Below are 23,598 nucleotides of genomic sequence, written 5' to 3' on the forward strand. Positions count from 1 at the left end.
AAATTAGAGGGAAAGATATCGCGTGTTCCAAAACTTAAAGATCTTCTGCAAAACTGGCAAAGTTGATTACCGAACACGAGAGTTATGTCTACATTGTAAAGCGGATCAATAAAATCGATAGATAATTCACAAGTGGAATTATTCTTCGCTGCTTTTGTATAATTTCCCAATCGCATGTTGAAAATAAGGATGTATTATTTTTAACTCTTTTCATAGTTCTGTAACAGGCCAAATTAAATATATTTTACTTATAAGATCAAAAAGAAAGAATAAAAAATGTATTAAACGAAAAAAAATTCTATTTCTTCTACACAATATTAATATAATTGAATATTTTCTTTACATTTATTTTTGTCGAGTTTTTTCTAAAGGAGAGTTTTTTTTCAATTCCACTTTGCACCGTCGACAATATTGAGATCCCTTAGTCCAACGATTATGGAAATTCAAACGAATGGCGAGCCATTAATTCTCCCTGGGAATATCCAGCGAATTACTGGTCTCTTCAAATATTGACATTGTCCTTTAGCGTGGTGCAGTGGTGCTGGTGCCAGGCAGGCGAGAATGGGTAAACGAGAAATAGAACTGTCAAGGAAACCTGCCTCTCGTGTCATCAAAATTGTCCCAACGAACGAGCAAAAGTAAACGTAATTTTAATTAATTACTTCCTAATTTATGTAAACTTTCTAAGTATAATGTAACGCCTGAAAAATCGATTAGTAATGTCTACTTCTTAATGTTTTTTTAACTTGCCCGTTGAAAAAAATAGTGTAGTGGTAATATTTATTGATTCTTATATTTTATTGATATTTTATTGATTTATTGATTAATATTTATTTATTCTTTTTATGAAATCAATTGGGTCGGAATTTTGCTTAAAAAGGGGGGAAATACTAAGAAAAGAGGAAAATAAAGGAGATTTAGTGAAGGGGAAAAATTTATTTGGGAATAATTTTAAAGAATCATAAAATCGGCATCTGCATCGAGTACTTTTATTTTCAATTCATTTATCTCACTTTCACTTTATTTTCCCTCACTTTCACTTTATTTTACTTCACATTCACTTCACCTCGATTTCAAGTGAAGTGAAAGTGAGGTAAGTGAAAGTGAAAGTAATTCAATTACCTCACTTTACTTCACTTCCACCTCACTTTCACTTCTATTTCAAGTGAAGTGAAAGTGAGGTAAAATAAAGTGAAAGTGAGATAAGTGAAGGGAAATGAAAATAAAGTGACATTACAGAATAGCAACCCTGTCAGCTGCGCGTCACTTACATAATTTCATGTCACATTCACTCTAATTTCACATCAGTTTCACGATATTTTCACTTTACTTTCACACCACTTTTACCCTATTTTTACTTTAATTTCACTTCACTTTCACCTCACTCTTACTTCGAATTCACCTAATTCTTACTTCACTTTCAATTTACTCTCACTACAGTTTCACTTCACTCTCACTTCACTCCCACTTCACTTTCACTTCACTCTCACTTCACTCCCACTACATTTTCACTTCACTTTCACCTTAATGTCAGTTTACTTTCACATCACAAGTTATGTCAAAGTAGAGTAAAAATGAAGTTAAAGTTAAATGTCAGTAAAATGAAAATAAAGTCAAAGTGCAAGAAATTGGACAGGTAAGTGCAATTATAGTAAAGTGCAAATGGTAAGTGCAATTATAGTAAAGTGCAAATGGAGCGAAAGTAAAGTGAAGATGGCCTAAGGGTATAATAAAAATCGATTAGAAGTAGAATAAAAATATCTTGACAGTTGAATATAATATGCACCTATATATTTGACCTGTACTGTTACTTTACATCACTTTCACCTCATTCTGACTTTACCTTTACCAAATTCTCACTTTACTTTCACTTCCCATTCACCTAATTTCTACTTCACTTTCAGAAAATTCTTACTCTACTTTCACTTCATTTTCAATAAATTCTTATTTAACTTTTACCTCATGCTCACTTCACTTTCAATTTAGTCTTACTATATTTTCACTTCATTTTAACTTTATTTTCATTTTTCTTTTCTTTTCTTCACTTTCACTTCACTTCACTGTCACTACATTTTCTCTTTACCCTCACTTTACTTTCACTTCACTTTTACTCTATTTTTACCTCACTTTCAGTTCACAAATTATGTAAATGTAGAGGGAAAGTTAAGTTAAAGTAAAGTGAATGTGAATTAAATGTGAATGAAAAATAAAATGAGAGTGAATTCAAAGTGAACTTAGAATGAGGTGAAAGTGAAGTATTGAGTGTAAAGTAAAAGTGAAGTGAGAAAGGGATAAAAGTAAAGTGTCGATAGTGTAGTAAAAGTATTGAAAAGTATTGGGAGACTGAAGTGAATTGAAAGTGAAGTGAGAGTGAAGTAAAAGTATAGTGAGACTGAAGTGAATGTAAATTGGAAGTAAAGTGAGAGTATCGTGAAAATGAGGTAAAAGTGAAGTGAAAGAGGCGTGATTTGAGCTTTATTCTCACTTTACTTTTATTTTACTTTGACAGTGAATGTCAAGAGTGAAGTGAAAGTATAGTGAGAGTGAGTTGAAGTGAAAGGGAAGTAAAATAAATGAAGTGACAATGAGGTGAAGTCGAAGTGATGTGAGAATTAGGTGAAAGTAAAATAAGAGAGAAGGAAAAGTGATGTATTAAAAGTGAAGTGAAAGTATAGTGCGAGTGAAGTGAATTAAAACTGAAGAGAGAGAGAGAGGAGAGTAAAGTGAAGTGAAAGTAAGATGAGAGTGAATTGAAAGTGAAGTGAGAAGGAGGTGAAAGTGAAGTATTGGGAGTGAAGTGTAAGTAAAGTGAGAGAGAAGTAAAAAGGTAGTGAGGGTGAAGTGAAAGTAAAGTAAAAGTGAAGTGAAATTGAAATTACAGAATCGACCCCCTGAAGAACTTCAGGACATTATGGATCTTAGTATTCCCAATGTACCCTCAAATTTTTGTTCGGAAATTTATAATTCATTATTTTTTGAAATTTAATAAAGAAGCATAATATATTCCTAAACGTATATTTTCAGAATTAATGTTTTCAAAAAATATTTTCATAATATACCCTTGAACATTTGTTCTTAAAGAGTAACGTTATAATGAAAACAATAATTTTTTCTCGTAAGGGAAAAATAAATTTTTCTCCACTCTCGCGGAACGCTTTAATTTCTCACAATTAGAAAAGTTCCATTTGCAAAAAAGTTGCGCCTCTTGTGTTGTGAAACTTTTCTCTCTCTCTCTCTCTCTTTTGGTTTGAAGGTTGTGCCCGCCTTTCTATATCACTTTTTCCCTCAAAAGTTCTTTTTAGCAAAACCAAGAGAAACGTATGAAGACTGAAAGCATACAAAACTTGCAGGATTAAAAGTTCTTTTCTCCTGAGCACTTAAATGTATTCAACTGTTAAGAAATAATGATAAAAAATTTTTTTTTTTTGACGAGTATATATGTGGTGGTAAAGGGGTGGCCAAAGGTGGAATGTTCATCCTTGGAACTTTTTTCCTACCCCTGTAAATTTATCGCTTGGAATTATCGAGAAACATCGTGGGACTGGCGTAATTGTGACCTTAAGGGCCGAACCGCAGGATTAACCTTAGGTACTATTCGGATCCCATGGACTTCCACAGTATTCGCTTGCGACATTTAGAACTAATGTAATTTCATCCTTAACTCACTCCACTCCTTCATTCACGTCGGTCTTTCCAGACTTATATATATTCTTCAGGGCTGGAGCCTTTACTTTTGTTAAAGAGAGAAAGAGAGAGGCATACACTGCGAAACAGCGGAAATTAAGGATTTCATTTTCGTGGTCTTGAAATAAAGAGGATTTTCTTTTAGAATTTATGAAAGTTGAGAAATTAATTGGAATTTATACCATTGGGGGATAGAATTTCTTTTTATATATATATATCGAGCAAATAGTAAGAGTATTGATTTTATAAATTCATTAGATTCTTGAAATTTAATTAAGTTCGAAGTATATTTCTGGGTTGATTTGAAAAATTATAATTTCATACTCTTTGTTGCGGCCCTTGAAGACCGCACCTCTTTGAATTGGTACAAGACCGGACGTCTTCTTTCTTTTTCTCTCTCTCACTTTTTTTTCAACTTCAACCCATCTTTCTTAACTCGCTTCGTCCCATTCTCGACTCTCAACCCACTGTAACCACTCAACTTCCTGCGGAAATCGAGATTAAATCATAACGTATTTATTAAACGTCTCGATTTAAATTCTAATAAATATTCCAAACCCCCTCACCCTTAGGAAACTCGCTTCAAACTGTTGAAAGATATTTCTAATTTATTCCACTTATTCGCCCTTTACGAAAGGAAAACGCTATCATTTGCTGTAGAAAATTGCTCTTGCAAAAAATATTTGACATTTTCAACGAAATGGAATATATAAATAATGAATATAAAAGGATTATTGAAAAATTTATTGACTACTCAAGTTTAAAATTACAGTGACAGCGTAATTGATAATATGAAAGTTGTTCATCATTATATGGAGAGAGAATAATTGAGAACGGAATTGGTAGTGTAGGTGCAGTCAATACGTTGAATAATGTGATTTCACTTCATTACCACTCCATATTTAGTTCATTTTTACTTCACATTCACTATAATTTTACATCAATTTCATTCGAGTTTCATTTTACTTTCACTTCACTTTCACTTCACTTTTCACCACTTTCACTCTACTTTCTCTTCACTTTCACTTTACTGCCACTACACTTACACTTCCTTTTTACTTTACTTTGATCACTTCATTTTCAATTCACTTCACTCCTCTTTCAACCAACTTTCACAACATTCTTACTCCACCTTGATTTTACTTTCACTTCACTATCACCTCATTCTCACATCACTTCATATTCACTTCATATTCACCTTATTGTCACTTCACTTTTCCTTCACCCTCACTACCTTTTTACTTCACTCTCACTGTACTTTCACTTCACTCTCAATACTTTACTTTTACCTCATGCTTACTTTACTTTCAATTCACTCTCATTTTACTTTTACTTCACTTTACTCTCACTTCAACTTTCATTCACATTCACTTTACTGTCCCTATACTTTCAATTCAGTCTCAATATTTCACTTTTACTTCTTTCTCATTGTACTTTCATCTAATTCTCTCATCACTTTAACTTCACCTTATTGTCACTTCATTTTCATTTTATTATATCTTTATTTTATATTCTTCACACTTCACCTCTCTCACACTATACATTAAACTTCACTCTTGACATTCACTGTCACTTTATTAATGTTAAATTCAACTTTACTTCTCACTAAAAAGAAAGTAACATTGAGAGTGAAGTGGATATGAATTAAAAGTGAAGTTAGGGTGGAGTGGAAGTGAAGTTAAAATGAAGTGAAAATTGGTTGAAAGTGAAGTGAGTTTAAGGTTCACTTCACTTCTCTTTCACTTCATTTTTACCTCATTTTCACGTTACTCTCACTTCACTTTCAATTTACATTCACTTCAGTCTCACTATACTTTTACTTCACTCTCTACACTTTATTTTTATCACTTTCTCACTTCACTTTCACCTAATACTCAATACGTCACTTTTACCTCATTCTAACTTAAATTTAAAGTTTAAACTCACTCTCATTTTACTTTCACTACACTTTTCATTCACATTTACTTCATTCTCACTTCAGTGTAACTTAACTTTTACTCTACTTTGACATAACTTGTGATGTGAAAATAAAGTGTAAGTAAAGTGAAAGTAAAGTGAAAGTAAAGTGAAAGTAAAGTGAAAGTTAAGTGAGAGTAAAATGAAAATATAGTGAGAGTGAAATGATGTGAAAGTGTAGTGAGAGTAAAATGAAAATATAGTGAGAGTGAAATGATGTGAAAGTGTAGTGAGAGTAAAATGAAAATATAGTGAGAGTGAAATGATGTGAAAGTGTAGTGAGAGTAAATTGAAAGTAAAGTGGGAATAATGTAAAAGTTAAATAAGAATTTGTTGAAAATGAAGTGAAAGTGAAGTAAGAATTAGATGTAAATGTAGTGTAAGTGAAGTATAAGTGAAGTGAAAGTGAAGTAAGAATTAGGTGTAAATGTAGTGTAAGTAAAGTGTAAGTGAAGGTTAAGTGAAGTGTAAGTGAAGTGTAAGTGAAGTATAAGTGAAGTGAAAGTGAAGTGAGCATTAGGTGTAAATGTAGTGTAAGTGAAGTGAAGTAAAAGTGAACGTGAACGCGTATATAAAGATTAGTGAAGTGAAAGTGAAGTAAGAATTAGGTGTAAATGTAATGTAAGTGAAGTGTAAGTGAAGGTTAAGTGAAGTATAAGTGAAGTGAAGTAAGAATTAGGTGTAAATGTAGTGTAAGTGAAGTGTAAGTGAAGTATAAGTGAAGTGAGAGTAAAGTGAAAGTGAAGTGAAAGTGAATGCAGACTAACACCTCAAGCTAATAAAGATATTCTAAAGAATAGTTTGTACCCTCATTAGATAAAATTTATGCTAACCGGGAAATCTAATCTAAAACTAGGCAAGCGGAATTCACATTAATTATACGGTTCTCCATTCTTAAATGAGACTGTTAAGTAAAGGTTTCATTTGGAAAATGGTTGTCTTAGGAATGTGTTAGGATGGTCCTGAGAATGAAGTAAATGTCTACCTTAGATTTAAATGAACCAAAGGAATGCTTTCGAATCAATTAACAGAAATGTTCATTCAATATTTCTTCCTAATATTCCACACGTCAATTATAGGTACAATTGTTTTTCTTTTAGTCACAAAGAAGAAATTGTATTTTAGAAAAATATTAATAATTAGTAGCGAAGGAATTTTAATTTTGTGTTTGAATTTTGTTGTGAAGGTAAATCATTAACGGATGGAGCGCTGTCGAGTAATTTCATGATTTTCTAAAGTCTGAATCTCCTAGAGGTGTTTCGGAACACAAACACGCATACACTGTGTTGTAGAGGTAAATCCCTTAAATAATGTAACATTTGTTGTTACAAAGTTCCTGCTTTATTTACATATTCCCTAATGAAGCGAATAACATTTAAAGTTTCTTGTTGTGGCAGCATCATCATTAGAAAAAAAACTGGACAAATCCTATAAAATATTCTCAAGGGGTTCGATTATGAAATTTCACTTTACTTCCATATTTTTCACATATTTTCCTACAAATTCAGTTATTTTACTTTTTAAAATGACGTTTATGTGCGTTTAGTGTAAAATTTTAATTTTTGTGAATTGAAAATGAATGTGAAGTTAAATTACAAGATCCAACTCTTAGGGGGTCGAGTTCTTTTTACTTTGACTTTCATTCTCACTTATATTTTCAATTTGCTTCTTACGTATACCTTTCTTTTTCAAAATTCGATCGTTTTAAAAAAATTCAAATTCAATAAAAACAAAAATAATTATCAAAGTGAAAGTGAAAATATATATCTGTCAAAGTGAAAGTGGAAATTAAAATAAAAATAAAATAAAAAACTAATAAAAACTTTAAATAAAAATCATTTAAAGTAAAATTAAAAATGAAAGTGAAAATAATATTTGCTAATTTTATTGGTAATCTTATTGTTAATAATGTTAATCGATTCAACAATTCCAAAAAGCACATTTTAGATGGTTACAAATCACATTTGTCAGTCAAGAGAAATCTAACAATAGGATTAGAAGAACATTGAGTTTTCAGTCACTAAAAGTCAGATTATGTTTTGAAAGGGGAATGTCGCAAACATTTGTTAGCAATTTAATGAATCCAAGTAATTCAACAAGGAACTCATTACACTTCCCCATAAAAGATTGAATCTCTTAGTTCACGTAGGGCATTCTATATGCTTTAAAGTTTTATGCCTTGCGTTACAAGCATTTTGTTAGTCATTAGGAAAGTTAGAATTAGAGAATTAGAGTATTGGATGAGTAGCACAAAAGTACTGGCTTTAGTCAGTTGTATACTAAATTTAGGAGTTCCCGAAGGGTACTTCATGTTATAAATGATGTTATAAACATTTTCAAATCCATTTGCAGAAATCACCTAATTTTGTCTTAAAGCAGAATAGTGGCTGTAAAAAATAATTCAGTATTTTACTAATGTTTTGAATTCTGATAAATGTTTGTTTGTTTTGTACTATCAATTTTTTTATTGCTTCGAAATTTGTTTGTTTGAGTAATTTCATTTCTACTTTCACTTTCATTTTCACTTTCACTTTCATTTTTATCAATTTTTTAAAATTGGAAGTGAATGTTAAATTAAGAGTAAAAGTTAAAATTCCTATAAAATTCGATGTGGGTAAAAATGAAAGTAGTACCGAAAGTGAAAGTTAATGAAAGTGAAAGTGAAAATATTTTTGAATTTAATGGAAATGGAAATGAAATTACATAATTGACCACTTTTGCTGTGCCTTTCGAAAACTGTAGAACCAATTTTTTAAAATTTAAAAATTCTATCAAGAAAAATATCCCACTTTCCTAAATGGCGTATATCACTTTACATTCCCTTAGTGCTTATAAATAGCGATATTTTTTTCTCCACGCGCACGAACACTTTTTTATCTTTATTCACCCCGAGCTATCATATTTTTCGCTCGGTCACAATATTACGCGATTACTTTTTATTCTCGATCGCACTAACTAAAAAAAAAAGAATAACAACTAAATGCAATGGCAGTATCTCTTTTACGTGAAAATAGTAAATCGTGCTACTGTTAGTGAAGATAATCGTTATCTCCGGACAATTGTCCTCAATATAAGCACCAAGTGGAAAACCAGTCGTTGCAGCAGTTCCTCCTTAAGATGCGGCAATGATAGCGAATAAAATACAAGGAATAAAGCACCCAAGTGAGCGAGATGAAAGTTCTTTGCAAGCAGTGGAACAAAATGGACATTTTCACCCTTATTCCTTCCCAGCTAACTCAAAGAAAACCGCGGAACATTACACCAGATAGTGTTAATAGTACCATACTCTTGGCTTTGTAATTGGCAATTATTTCAGCTTATTCTTCTCTTTGTCCTACGGACATTATCCTCCCCAACGCTTCGAATGTGATTCCCCAAAGAATCCTCCAATGTCTTCCAGCTGCTGTGTGACCTTTATGGAATTTTTATATACGTAATAGTTTCGCGTTCCAAAGAAAAAAAGTTTAGTTTTATTTCATATTTATCAGTGGATTTAAGGATATATCAATTTTGTCATGTTCCTTATACATGAACAAATCTAAAAAAAAAATTGCTGAACCACAATTTCTTGATAATAAAATCATTATAAATAAATGGATAACGAAAATAAATGTCCCTTTTACATAAAAAAAAAGTTACTCGGGGTTTTCGGGGTCGCTGAATACTATAAATGAAAATAGATTTTGATGATTTAAAAATGTTGAATAAAAATAAAAGATGCTTAGGTATATATATAAGTCATGTACCAAACACTCTATAATCCAGTAATCCCCGAGTAACTATTTTCAACAGAATTCAGTAAGCTTTTAATTTTCATTTCGGACAATTTAATTTTAAAAAAAACTAACTTGACATTCGTATTCACCAGTTCTAAAAACATCCCAGTAGCAATTTTCAAGTGAATTCAGTCGATATTTAATTTTCATATCCACCGTATTTGATTCGCCATTTTTAATTTTTTTTTAAACTAACCCTAAATTCGTATTCCGCGACCCCAAAAACCTCTGAGTAACTAATTTCAACTGAATTAAATCAATTTTTCTATTTCCGCCATATTGGATCCGCCATTTTGAATTTTTAAAAACGGATTCAGTCGATTTTTAATTTTCATGACTAGTGTTGCCGCGATAATGGCGAGAGGCGAGACGAGACGAGACAGTATTTTTTTAATTATCGCTAAAACGATACAAGACGAGAGAGGTGTCACGAGAGACGAGAATTCTCGACGAGAATTACGAGAATTCTCGATGAGAATTTTTTTTAAATTGCAAAGTTTTATTCTGAAAATATATAGTTACGGTTAACATATATATATAAAATATGATAGATATATGTATACTAAAATCTTTTATTGTTTACGTTGCATTTAATAGTCTTTTTAAACAAAATATAAGAAATTATAAATATTTTATATAAATTATATTTTTTTTATACATAATATTTAGTAAATAAATTCTTTCTTAACTAAAAGTTGAAATTTAATTCATTTTTCAGTGTTTTTTTTAATGAGCAATATTTAACGGAAAAATAAATTTAAAAAAATTGTGAAAAAAAAATTTGGGTTTGGATCATAAATTCAGTTTCTTTGCTTATTTTTAAATATTATTGTGAAAATAGGTTCTATATTTAGCTAAAAAAGTTAGCAACTTTTCTCTCTAAATCTGAATTAGTAGAATTCTACTAAGGAATAGTAAAATTTGACTAATTTTTAGTAGTTTTCATGGACGACTTTTCCCCTTTTAAATTAGTAGAATATTACTAATTCTTAGTAAAATTTTACTAATGTTTTAGTAGAAATTCACTAATTAAAAGTCACTCATTTCACTAAATGAATTAGTAAAACTGTTTTATCGACTATTAATAAAACAGTTCTACTAATTGTTAGTAGAAATCTACTAATCAATTAGTAAAATTCACTATTTGTTAGTAATATATTACTAAATCATTTGGTGGACGACTTTTCGCCATTTCATTAGTAACTTTCTACTAATTCAGATTTAGAGAGTTATATTTATCTTTTTAAAAATTATTTGATTTGAATCAAATAAGAAAGTATTCACTTGAACTTGAATGAAATAATTTTTATTTTACTGAAATAAATTATTTTTGAACCAATGAATTCAGAATTTGAAGCAAATAAAATTTATTTGATAATAAACAAAACAAGTAATCAGTTATTGGAGACAAAAACATTTTTTTAATGCAAAAAATAAAAAAAATTGCATTTTTGATTATTTGAAAATAAATTGTAACTATTATTCAGCTTAACATTTTTTATTCCAATATAGCTAAAATTTTAAACCAGACTAATACCTGAGAGACTACCAAGTCTCACCTTAATCGTCAAGTCATTTTTTCGTAATGTGCGAACAAAATTTTACAGACATATATGTATATCTAAGATAAATATTAACATTAAAAAAAATTAACACGTCAAATTTTTTACAATACTATACTTCTATAAAGAAAGCTGAAAAAGACGAGAGAAAACTAGAATGTGTAGCATTCTCGACGCTCGAGACGAGACGAGACGATAATATGTAATATTTTCGAAACACGAGACGAGACGATAAATTGCCCTATAATAACGAGACAAGACGAGACAGTTAAAATTATCGCCTCGTCTCGTATCGCGGCAACACTATTCATGACCACCAAATTGAATCCGACATTTTGAATTTTTAAAAACTGACCACAGATTCATCTTCAGCGACCCCAAAAACCCCCCGAATAACGATTTTCAAGCGAATTCAGTAAAACGAAAAATGCGTGACTCAAAGGGTTAAAACATAAAAAATTTTATATTCTCACCATTACCAAAATTTATTGAAAAAAAAATATTTCAGGTTTTGAATTTATTTTTATCATTTGCTATGGCTTACTATAGCTTTTATAAATTTTGAGGGTTTTAAATATTTTTTCATTAGCCATGGTAGGAATAGTTTTTGACTATAGTAAAAATGTAGAAATTTTGTGGCTTTAAAAACCCCGATTGAAAATATTAAAAATTGTTTGAGTTATGCTGCGTGCAGTTTCCAATAACTATGTTTTGAGAAAAACGAGTTTAAAGGGCAACACCACTATAACGGTCTATAAAAGGCATTTTTTTAATAATTTTTTTTTAATGTGAGGAAAGGATTTTTTTTTAACGAAATGTCACTTTTGTGAATCGCTATTTTTACGAATTGGCACTTTTGCAAAGAGTCATTTTTGCGAAATATCATATTTACGAATTGTCATTTTTTTACGAAATGTCATTTGTCCGAACTGTCAGTTTACCGAATTGCATTTAAACGAACTGTTATTTTAACGAAATGTCACTTTTGCGAATCGCCATTTTTACGAATTGTCACTTTTGCGAAAAGTCATTTTTGCGAAATATCATATTTACGAATTGTCATTTTTACGAATAGTTATTGTTCCAAAATGTCATTTTTTCGAATTGTCATTTTTATGAAATGTCATTTTTGCGAATGGCCATTTTGACGAATTGTCATATTTACGAAATGTTACTTTTTCGTAAAAATGTCAATTCGCAAAAATGACATTTCGTAAAAATGACAATTCGAAAAAATGACATTTCGGAACAATAACGATTCGTAAAAATAACTATTCGTAAAAATAATATTTTGCAAAAATGACTTTTCGCAAAAGTGACAATTCGTAAAAATGTCGATTCGCAAAAGTGACATTTCGTTAAAATAACAGTTCGTTTAAATGCAATTCGGTAAAATGACAGTTCGGACAAATGACATTTGAAGAATAATCAGCTAATGGTAAATGTTTCAAAGTACGGCTCATAGCTTGTTTATACTTTGTCTAAAGTTTTTGGCCATAATTAGCTAGAATTTACCATTTTTCCGTTTCTACGCTGAAGAGTTGAGTGTTTTTCGAAAATTTTATGCCATTAAAAAAAAACGTATCATGAAAAAAATTGATGAGATACCTACTTGAAATAAATATTGACCGCACATATAAAAAATCTTGTGTTCATCTTTTGTTGTGTTGTCAATCGTGTGATCGTATAGAGGGGTTTATATGTGTACGGTGGAAATTTAGTGAAACAGAGATATAAATCGTTTGATAACGTGGTCCAGGGCCTCTCGGGCATCAATATATATTCTCTCGGATATTTGGCCAAGTGCCAGTTAACTTTGTGGAGGGAGAGTGAGGGTAGGTGGGTTTATATTCTATGGGAGAGGATGACCATCGTGTCAGGTGACGCCACGCCACGCTGGGCCGATATCACTAATTACGAAAAACCAGCTCGCAAACATCGATGCTGCAACGACTTTTTACTCTGCTTGAAAAGCGTATTTCGTTTCTCTCCTCTTCCAATTCCCCCCTTTAAACCCTTTTCCGATCTCCGATAACGATAGGCGTTGACCGATGTACCCGTCGACAATACACCGTTGGCTAACTTCCGCTGAGAGAGAGAGAGAGAAAGAGAGCACAGAGACCGATAAGTAATGTAGTATATGGTGGCTACAATAAAAATAAAAAAAAAACGATGGGGTTTTTTTGTTTTTCAAAACGATCGTTTCGTTTCGCACATGGTGTCGCGCACAATAATGTGAATTTCAAAAAAAAACCCCAGTAGCAAACTTGAACTTTTTATGAGCCATTTTAATGTATCGATATTAATCTTTCTTTTTTTTTGAAAAAAACAAGCTTTTAGAGGCTTTTAGTTTGACGAGATTGATTTTTATAGAGGAATCCATAAAAATACATATTGTGTACGCGAATGGCATGACATCATTTTTACATTACAGAATTGAAAAAATGCTATTTCAATATATTATTTTGATTAGATTTTTTTTTAGTTTGACTCTTTTATTAAATAACTGTAGCAATGAAATTAATGGTAAAAATATTTGCGGTAAATAGGAGCAAAAAGTATTTAACTATGTCAAAGTAACGAAATGTTTCACATAAATTTGTATACAAAAGTGACTTCAAAATGTAAGTTGCAAATTACATTTATTGATAAATAATGAAAATAATAACAGAAATCGCTGCCAAGTTGTACATTTTTATAATTTTGGTGTTCATTGTATGAACACTTTGCTTCCTCATAGAAATAATAATAATTAAAATATAAGAATTAATTTTTATAAAAGAGTTAAAAATCATTAAATTTTGGTCCAAAAAATATGTTTTTATATATTCTATAAGATGGTTATAATACACTGTAAAAAAAGGGAGTTAAATTTTAACTCCCCCGGGGGGTCTATAAAAGTCGCACCCATTGGAGAGTTAATGCCAGGGGAGTTAAATAAAGAGAGTTAAAATTTAACACCCAAATGCTAACTCCCCATGGAAAAATTAACTCGCGCAGGTGTTGAATGAAGGGAGTTAGAAATTAACTCTCTTTTGGAGTTGATTTTTAACTCGAAAAATTTAACTCCCAACTCCCGAGTCCGTTTACTCCCTAAATTTCTTACAGTGTAGTTTAATAATTACACATAAGTTAATAAACAAGAATGTTGAAAAAATGATATTTTCCACAATTTTTGATTTTTCAAATAACAATAATTTGATAATTTCTGCCGAATCAGGTTCAAAAATATTTTGATCGAAGCGTTTTTTAATGCTCTTCAAGTTGGTAATGATACTTTTAAAGTTACTTTTATATTTTTCAACAAAATTTTCAAAAAAGTGTTATTTTCGAAAAATTTAGATTTTTAAAACTTTAATATCTCCGGCTAATATAGACAAAAAATGTTCAATGAAGGCTCAAAAGATGCGTCTGAAAAAACTCTACAAAACTGAAGAAAAACATTTATAGGTGTCCTAACATTTTTTTTAAGTTAAGGCCAAAAAACGTTTTTTTACAAAATTAAAAATGCAAAAAAAATATAGTTAAACTTTATGAATCGGGCTGAAAATACTCTCATTTTATGTCCCTCGGGGAGACCTACAATTTAGAAAAAAATTGAGTTTGTAAATATGTCAAAAAATCACAATAAAAAATTTTGCTAATACAATCTTTGCTCTATGAGGAAGCAAAATAATCAAATGCAGTAAGAATATTTTGTGTTGAATATAATTTGTGTTAAAGTTTAATAAACAAACAAAACACGATATTTTCCACTTAACCAAAAAATAATAAATGTTTTTAGTAATTCATGTCTGGACATATTTATAATTTCAGCCATATTGAATTTTTTAAATCTATCTTTCGGGTAATTTTAAATAAAAATTGAATTTTAGAGCTTGTTCGACTTTAAGTAGATATCTACATCGACATTTACCGACACTTTTTAACCAAAACTAAAATTCTAACTTCCTAGAATTTTTAAGATATAAAATTGATTTGTAGAATTCGCCTCAAAATCACCCTTTAAGAAACACCCCCCCCCAGGTTTGAGTCTGTGCTAAAAAAAATGTCGGTAAATGTCGTTGCAGAAATCTTTATTTAAAACCGTCCTTACTTATCTGCTTTTGTGCCTAAAAACACGGAGCAATGATTAAAAAATCTTTATATCCAAAAGTGAAAATGGTGAAATCAATCAAAACTAAAAAAATAAATTAAAAATAATGTACATAATACGAAAAAATAAATGAAATTACAAACTTCCGAAATATCAGACTATATTTTTAATTTTTTTCCTTTTAAAAACTATATATTATTTATATTCATTTAAAAACTTTCATCATTAAATATATTTTAGAGTCCATTAACAAAACTTTTATTTAAAAATAGACCCACACGTACAAAGTCACTGCCTCAGAGAGAGAGAGAGAGAAAGAGAGAGAGAGTAGAAAATATAGAGAGAGACAGAAAATATAGTTCAGTAGCAAAACACCACAAACATTCTCTTCTTATTTTTGAGTGAAATTACATGCACATTTGGAATCCTATGAGAAATAACAAATCTCATTGACAGCAAAAGTTTTTGCTTCTGAAAAGTAAATAATATATATATGGAAAACATATACATGACAAAATTTTGTAAACAGAAGATAAAGTCTCGCGTGTACATAAGACACGAATGAGTGAAATGCTTTGAAAAACTGTTCACAGTGGTAAAGCAGCTTATCGACATTATACTATATTTACCCAGAAATATAAGAAAAAATCCTGACAAAAAATATCTGCCAATGTTTGAAATTCAAAATTTATAATATCCCTACTTATTAAGTGACCTTATGTAATTTTAATGCAATTACTCTTTTACTCAAATTTTATTTTCACTTAACTTTCACTTTTATTCAAATTTTATTTTCACTCCACTTTCACTTTTACTCAAATTTTATTTTCACTCCAATTTTACATTTACTCAAATGTTAATTTCACTCCTCTTTCACTTTCACTTAAATTTTATTTTCCCTCCACCTTCACTTCACTTTCACTTTTACTCAAATTTCATTTACACTCCACTTTCACTTATAATCAAATTCTATTTTCACTCCACTTTCACTAATACTTAAATTTTATTTATACTCAACTTCCACTCTAGGTACTTTCATTTTCCATCAAATTTTATTTTCACTCCACTTTCACTTTCACTGATATTTTATTTTCACTCCACTATCACTATCCCTCAAATTTTACTTTTTACTCCACTATCACTTCATTTTCACCCTTAATGAAAGGGGTTTAAATTTGAGTAAAAGTAAAAGTGAAGTGAAAGTGTAGTAAAAATTTGTGAAGTGAAGTCGAGTGAAAATAATAATTAAGTGAAGTGAAAATAAATTTTGAGTGAAAGTGGAGTAAAAGTGGACAAAAAATACAATATAAGTGAAAATAAAATTTGAGAAAAAGTGAAAGTGGAGTGAAAATATAATATAAGTAACAGTGTAAGTTAAGTAAAAATAAAATTTAAGGGAAAATGAAAGTGAAGTGGAAGTAGAGCGAAAATAAAATTTGAATAAAAGTAAAAGCGGAGTAAAAGTGAAGTGAAAGTGTAATGAAAGTAGAGTGAAATTACGTAATCCTCAAGTATTTTGAGAAATTGTAGTAAAAATAAAATTTAAGTAAAAGTAAAAGTGGAGTAAAAGTGAAGTGAAAGTGGAGTGGAAATAAAATTTGAGTGAAAGTGTAATGAATGTAGAGTGAAATTACATAATCCCCGATTATTATTTTCACTTCACTTTCACATCACTTTCATTTTACCTTCACTTCACTTTCACTATACTTACACTTCAATTTCTCTTCACTTTTACTTTACATTCCCTTCACTTTCACTTTAGATTCTCTTCACTTTTACTGTCACTTAATTTTTGTTGAATTCAACTTTAATTGCATTCCAAATTTTCTTAAAATTTCAAAAGTAAGTAATTTTCTTAAAATTTTGAAGATAATTTAAATTCAATGAAAAGAAACTGACAGTGAAAGTGAAGTGAAAGTCACAGTAACTTAAAAATAAAGTGAGAGTGAATTGAGAGTAAAGTGAAAGTAAATTGAAAGTAAAATGAGTGAAGTGAAAGTAAAATAAGTAAAGTGAAGGTGAAGTGAAAGTGAAGTTGGATTTAAGTGAAAGTGAATTGAAAGTAAAGTGAAAGTAAATTGAAAGTAAAATGAGTGAAGTGAAAGTAAATTGAGTAAAGTGAATGTAAAATGAGTAAAGTGAAGGTGAAGTGAAAGTGAAGTTGGATTTAAGTGAAAGTGAATTGAAAGTAAAGTGAAAGTAAATTGAAAGTAAAATGAGTGAAGTGAAAGTAAATTGAGTAAAGTGAATGTAAAATGAGTAAAGTGAAGGTGAAGTGAAAGTGAAGTTGGATTTAAGTGAAAGTGAATTGAAAGTAATGTGAAAGTAAATTGAAAGTAAAATGAGTGAAGTGAAAGTAAATTGAGTAAAGTGAATGTAAAATGAGTAAAGTGAAGGTGAAGTGAAGTTACAGAATCGATACCCTGTAATTTAAAAAACAAATAATTTTTGTTAACGTTGCATTTTGACACTCGGTATGATAATATCTCCTCTAGATGAAAGTATATATCTCGTTTTCGTTTCACAGATACATGAAAAGCGAGTTATCCATTATGCATAAATTATTATTTTGTTCTAGTTCACGAGAAGTATATTCTGCATTTAAAAGACATATGGATACGACATAGAACGTAAATTGTGAAACTAGATATTTTTTTTACAGAAAGCAAACAAAAACGTGTCCTCATTCTCTTTTAGCGCTTGTGCATATGATGCTTTTTTAAACTCGAGTTTTTGCATTCGCTACATTTTTGATTTTGCATATATAATATCAAATACGACAACATATTTATTAAAATATTTCTTTTTTCAAACGTCTGAATTTTTTTTTCTTTTTACTATGTTTAGAAAAATGTAAAAAAAAATCACTGATTTGTCCATGAATAACGATTGAAAAGGAAGTTGAAAAGCCAATCAGAGACAAAGGGGAAGTGAAATGAATAAAAAAAATTGGACTACTAATGAGACAAAGTCAAAAGGATTACTTTGACTTTTTAACAATTTTTGTATTTTTTCCCCTTTTTAAACATACGAGAGAAAATGGAATTGAAGTTTAAAAAATAATGATTTGAATATATGAGAGAATATTTAAAAAAAATTTTTTCACTGTAAACAAATACGTTTAAACACCTGCAAAAGTACAAATTTTCTTCAAAATAGTTTGCTATTGGAAATTTGTAGGTACTTTTATGATGGTAATTTGATTAATTTGAATTAATATAATTAAATCTCTTATTTAGTTGAAGAAAAGGGAAAATAAAGCAACAAGCTACTGTAATTCAAGTTTCGAGGACTATTGCCTTGGAGAGTTTGACCAGAAACTGTGGACTGCTATGTAAACATAAAAGTTCACAGTTTAAGACAAACAGACCGGCTCTAAGCTGTAATGTACCTTCGGGCAATACTTCGCTTGAAAGGGAAAATTTTAGGTCCGGTCCTACGATCTACAAGTGAAATTTAAATTACATGCTTTGCTTTCACGACAATACTTTACTAAATTTTCAGAAAAATTTTTCTACAGAGTGAGATAAACAATTATATCCCACTAAGCGACAAAAATCAAATTTTTAATTAAGACAAAAAAATTATTGTATTTTTTTTATAAAAGTTTATGCGCATTAGTATATAAAATGATTTTCACACTAGTGGACCAATAATAATCAACTTCTACCAATAGTGAATAAAATATTTTTTCCACTAGTTCGGATGTAATTTCTACTCAAAATTATTGAATAAATTCTATTTTGAACAAGAATCGAAATGATGTATGTAAATGATCATAAATATCTTAAAATAATTTATATTTTCTTCATGTGTAACTAAAACACTATATTCACTTAACAATTCATTAAATATTTTTCCCCGAAAATACCACAATTTTCCGTTAAAAATTGCAAAAAAAAGAGACAAGTGTAAATAATTGAATATTTAAAAATTGTCATAGCCAACTAAAATTTATCATTATTAAATATTCATTAATGTCTCAAAATAACTTTAGCGCGTTACTTTCAGCTGGTGAATTTCGAACAGAATGAAAATTTAATATTGACAATCTGCGTACGCGCCTGCGGTTAAAGTAAATTATAATAGACTGGTTGTGAAACAAAGTAAATATAACGCGGATATCACAACATTTTCGATCATCATTTTTCATATGACTTTTTTTTTGTTAACTTGATTTTGCGCCAAATGTAAAATTCAAATCATACATTTATTCAAAAAAAAGGAGGAAAAAAAATGAATCAGCAAAATTAAATGAACAATGTTAGTTGAGTTTATAAAATGAAAAGGAGCAAAATGAAAAATAAAAAGATTAAAAATATGCAAAATAAGAAAAAAAAATTGCAATAATTTTATTTTAAATATGTGAATTTAAGTTTGCGTGTGATAGACTATTATATGCGAATCATAGAGAGATTCCCACTGTTTATATAAAAGATATTATGCAAATGAAGGTATTTTCACAGTTTTTAATTCCTGACCTCCTTTCGCTGGTGGTATTCTTATTGCTTGGAGGGAAAGAAAAATAAATATGGATAGCGAGAGAGCCAGTTGGTCACACAAAAAGTTTTTGCCCTTAATCGTGCAAAGTAAACGAGATTTCGTTTCGAAAAATAGGTTGGCGGTGAAATGATAGTTTTTAAAGGCTCGCGGAAATTCCACCCTATATCGTTGACAGTTTCGAGGTAGTTTGCGGTGCACCTCGCAGTATAATTTAGAATTGTATTTCATAGCTAAAAGGCGTGTGCAATCGCGTGTTCCGCTTCTTTATGTCAAAAGTTACAAACATGTTTTTAAAATAACAAAAAGACGCTTTTAAAACAAGTTAATATGCATATGGAAAACTATATAATGAGAGTAATAATAAAATAAATAGTAATGATAATAATATTAATTACGATAATAATACTAATAGTAATAATAACTTTATTTACTCTCCCTGTGAATATAACAGGGTTCGAGGATCCAATTACAAAACTTAATTAGATAAATAATTCTAACCATCTATTTACATGGGAAATACCTTAGCCTATTTGAATCTCTTTAAAACTATCAAAAATTCATCAGTGCCAGAGCTTCTGTTTCCAGTTCCTTTCATCAATATTAATAAGGATTTAAATTATTGGGGCGTTACAACGCCCACCACTTTTAGTTATTTAAATCCTTATTTTAACTTATCCCCATGTATAACTATTAACCGCCTCCTCATATTCTCGACCATACTTTTCACTACCATGAATAACAGTATTACTATCAACCAAGCTTTTCCAATTTTTCCACATATATACCATTAAAAACTTATATATTCTCTTTCACGCAACATTTCAGATCTACTTTTTTTATTTGCACCACAACTCTTTTCCCGTTGCTCTCTAAAATATTGTAACAACTTTGGTGTCGATTCTGTAACTTTTGTAAGTAATCCGGAAACGGGAAATCTCACCACCAGCCCTACGACTGACGCTCCAGCGTGCACGAATTGTGGAGGCGCACAACTTCTTGTAAAATTATTGCAAATTTGAAAACTTACTCACCTATTATGGTTTAAAGTGGAATGATCAGCAATTGTTCTGTAACAGAAAAAAGTTGATATTAATTGACGATATAAATATTTGTTTCCAACATTCAGAAGTTTCATTTAGAATTATTAACTTATCACAATTTTTATTCAATCTTATTTGACATCATTGCGCCATATTTTTAAAACACTAAAGTGACAAACATACTCTGCATTTTAATTTTTCACTTTATCCTTTCTTGTAAATATTTTTTAAATTGAGAATTCCTAATAATTTAATAGAAAAAAAATGAGTTCCACTTTATAATAAATTTTATTTTTAATAAGGCTTCAAATAGAAGCTATTGTTCTAAAAGACAAAAGCAAACAGTCTCTGCACCTGTTGGTTTGCCTCTTTTCATTCATCCCTAAAATTCAAACCAGCAAAGAGACCATAATTGGGCCTTTGCGTGCTGCCTGACTAATTGGACGCGGTTTTAGATCTGGTATAACGTTATCGAAGCGTGTAGCACGATTACCCGCTAAAAACTTGGCCAATCTCCTCCTTCTTCCGATTTCATGGTTAGCGCTTTCGTATCGATACACCGCCCTTTGCGCTTTAATGTATCGAGTAATTTTAGGATCAATTAGAAAATTCAGTCCGCTGAGTTTATGGAATGGAAAAATTTTTATAAATATTATATTAAATATTATTAAATATTGTTACGTCTCCAGAGCAACACTGAAATTTTAATAGTTTGCCTAAATTATTTTCAAAAGCGTTATCGTTAGGAATAATAGGAATAAGCTAAGAAAACTAATTCTTTAGACAAGATAATTTGTCCATTATTTATTTTTACAAATACAACTCTCGTCGAAATTGTCAGGGAGCAGTTTTTTTTCTACATAAATCTGTGGCTTTTATAGTCATGATTTTTACATAAATTGGGGGATAAACTGCATTTAATGCATAAAGTAACAATTAAACAAAAAAAAAATTTTTTACTTCATTTTTTGTTATTTATATCCTTGCTGTCAGCTGCAATAAAATGAATTGAACACAAGTAGCGATATATTTTTTGTTAAAAACTTGATAAAATTTTTGCCGAAAAATAAAAAAGCTCAAATCATCATGTGACATTATTTAATTTCAGAGAATATTGCAATTTTTACCATCTAGAAAGTTACAATTTCAAATATAGATAAAATTATGTTTTTCTAAAAGTTAAGCTTATATTTATTTAAAGTAAAAATGTTTTATTACAGAAAATAAATAAATAAACTAGATAAACTTCATATTGTAGGTTTGGGTATGTAAGTATTTTTATATTTTGACAATTACTATACAAATATTGTGAAAAAATTCAAGCGTCATGTTTTGAAAACTCTGAAATAAAAAAAAATAATTAACAAAGCAAATATTTGCAATAGTTGCAGTATTACATGAAATAATTTCAATATTTTTTTTCACTTTTATATTCCAATCGATGATAAAATTGATTCAAAAAGCAAATATGTTGCCTTTAGAAAAAAAATACACAAACATTAAAAATCTTTGTCCGTCATAGGATAAAAAAAATATTTTCTCTCTAAATTTCGTATTAACGTTGAAAAAAATTTATTTTAATGAATAAAAATACTAAAATAGAAAGATAATTATTTTTTCCTCCACTGAATAGAGAATTTATAATGTATTTACTTTACCATATAATAAAATGGTTCTCGACAAATCCTTTTGCAATTAATTGATTTTCAATAAAGGTGTGGAGTATTGTTTTGGAAAATGTGATTTATTGAAGGAATAATTTCACAGCCTGTCCAGTTTGTATTCAGGCTTCCTATCTATTATGTGCGGTTTGCATATATATTTCTTTTTTTTCTAAAAGAAAATTATAACTCTGTTTATAAAACTGTAATTGAATTTTCAAAATGTGTATATTTTTCGTTGCTTAATTTTCATTTTTTTAAAAACTTAAATCTTTTTTAGAAATTTACAACATTTTAATTCTTCACTTATGTTTACCTTATTCTCAAACTGTAATATACAGTTACCTTTAGGATAACGAATTAGTAGGTTTAATATTTTTTTATTTTTTAATTCAAAAATTCAGAAAATCAAGAGAATAAGATAAAAAAGTTTTATCTTAAAAATTTTATTTTCAATCAACTAACCGCGTTTTTAGCAAAAAGAAAAATTTAATCGACTTTTTAATTTAAAAAGAAATAAGATTTGATGTCTTTAATTCCAAGCAGAACTTTTTTTTCAGTGTAAGTAATTAATTATTTAATAATGTTAATATTAAAAGTAGTTAATTATTCGCTAATATTAATTCATTAATCAGTTTTCTTTGCCAACATCAGTCTTAATGTTCTAAGAAGAAAAAAAGATAAAAATTTTATTTCACAGACCACGAGACAATTTGTCTTCCTTCGCGGGTATAATTAGAATAAATGTTTCATTAAATTGTCAAATAAATTGTTGTCAACGTCCACTAAATTGTTTTGTTACTAAGGGATCATGCCCTTAACACCTGTCTTTTGGAAAATATAATGATTATTAGCGAGGCAGGATCCTACAATAAATAATAATATACAATATACCTTCCAGTAGTCTACAAAACTGTTGTCCTGTCATTGGATGAAGAGCAACGATACACATAAACTGTCTCATGTGAAGGCTGTATAATTCCTATATAACGCTCGTATGATCCATAAAATTATTAGTTATGAGCCAAGGCAGACCGAAGCGATCGTATTATAAATTTCTCCAATCCCATATTCAACAATACAATCATCGTTAATATTAATAGATTCATGTTTAGTGACACTTAAAAAAAATTACAACCCATCAATTCATAAAACAAATGAGACACTAAAATAATTCATTATTGAAAAATTAATCATCATTAATATTATTAATATTATTATTATTATTCATAAAAATAATTTTAAAAAAATTAAAAATATTTCCCTTAAAAAAAATCGTTTTCAATTAACACAAGATAAACATCAATATTTGCAATTCTA

The 23,598-nt window shown here is 29.3% G+C and overlaps 1 protein-coding gene across 4 annotated transcripts in view; it reads right to left on the reverse strand.

The window, feature by feature from the left end:
- LOC122498471 (teneurin-a) overlaps nucleotides 1-23,598 on the reverse strand; it is a 917,080-nt gene that overhangs the window by 654,048 nt on the left and 239,434 nt on the right. For all 4 annotated transcript variants that reach the window (XM_043606207.1, XM_043606206.1, XM_043606204.1 and 1 more), the window contains exon 2: nucleotides 20,609-20,644. The gene's annotated coding sequence lies outside the window, so the exon portion shown is untranslated. The remainder of the gene's footprint in view (nucleotides 1-20,608; nucleotides 20,645-23,598) is intronic.

This window comes from Leptopilina heterotoma, unplaced genomic scaffold, assembly GCF_015476425.1.
Source record: "Leptopilina heterotoma isolate Lh14 unplaced genomic scaffold, ASM1547642v1 Lhet_15, whole genome shotgun sequence".
In the NCBI taxonomy this organism is placed as follows: domain Eukaryota; kingdom Metazoa; phylum Arthropoda; class Insecta; order Hymenoptera; family Figitidae; genus Leptopilina; species Leptopilina heterotoma.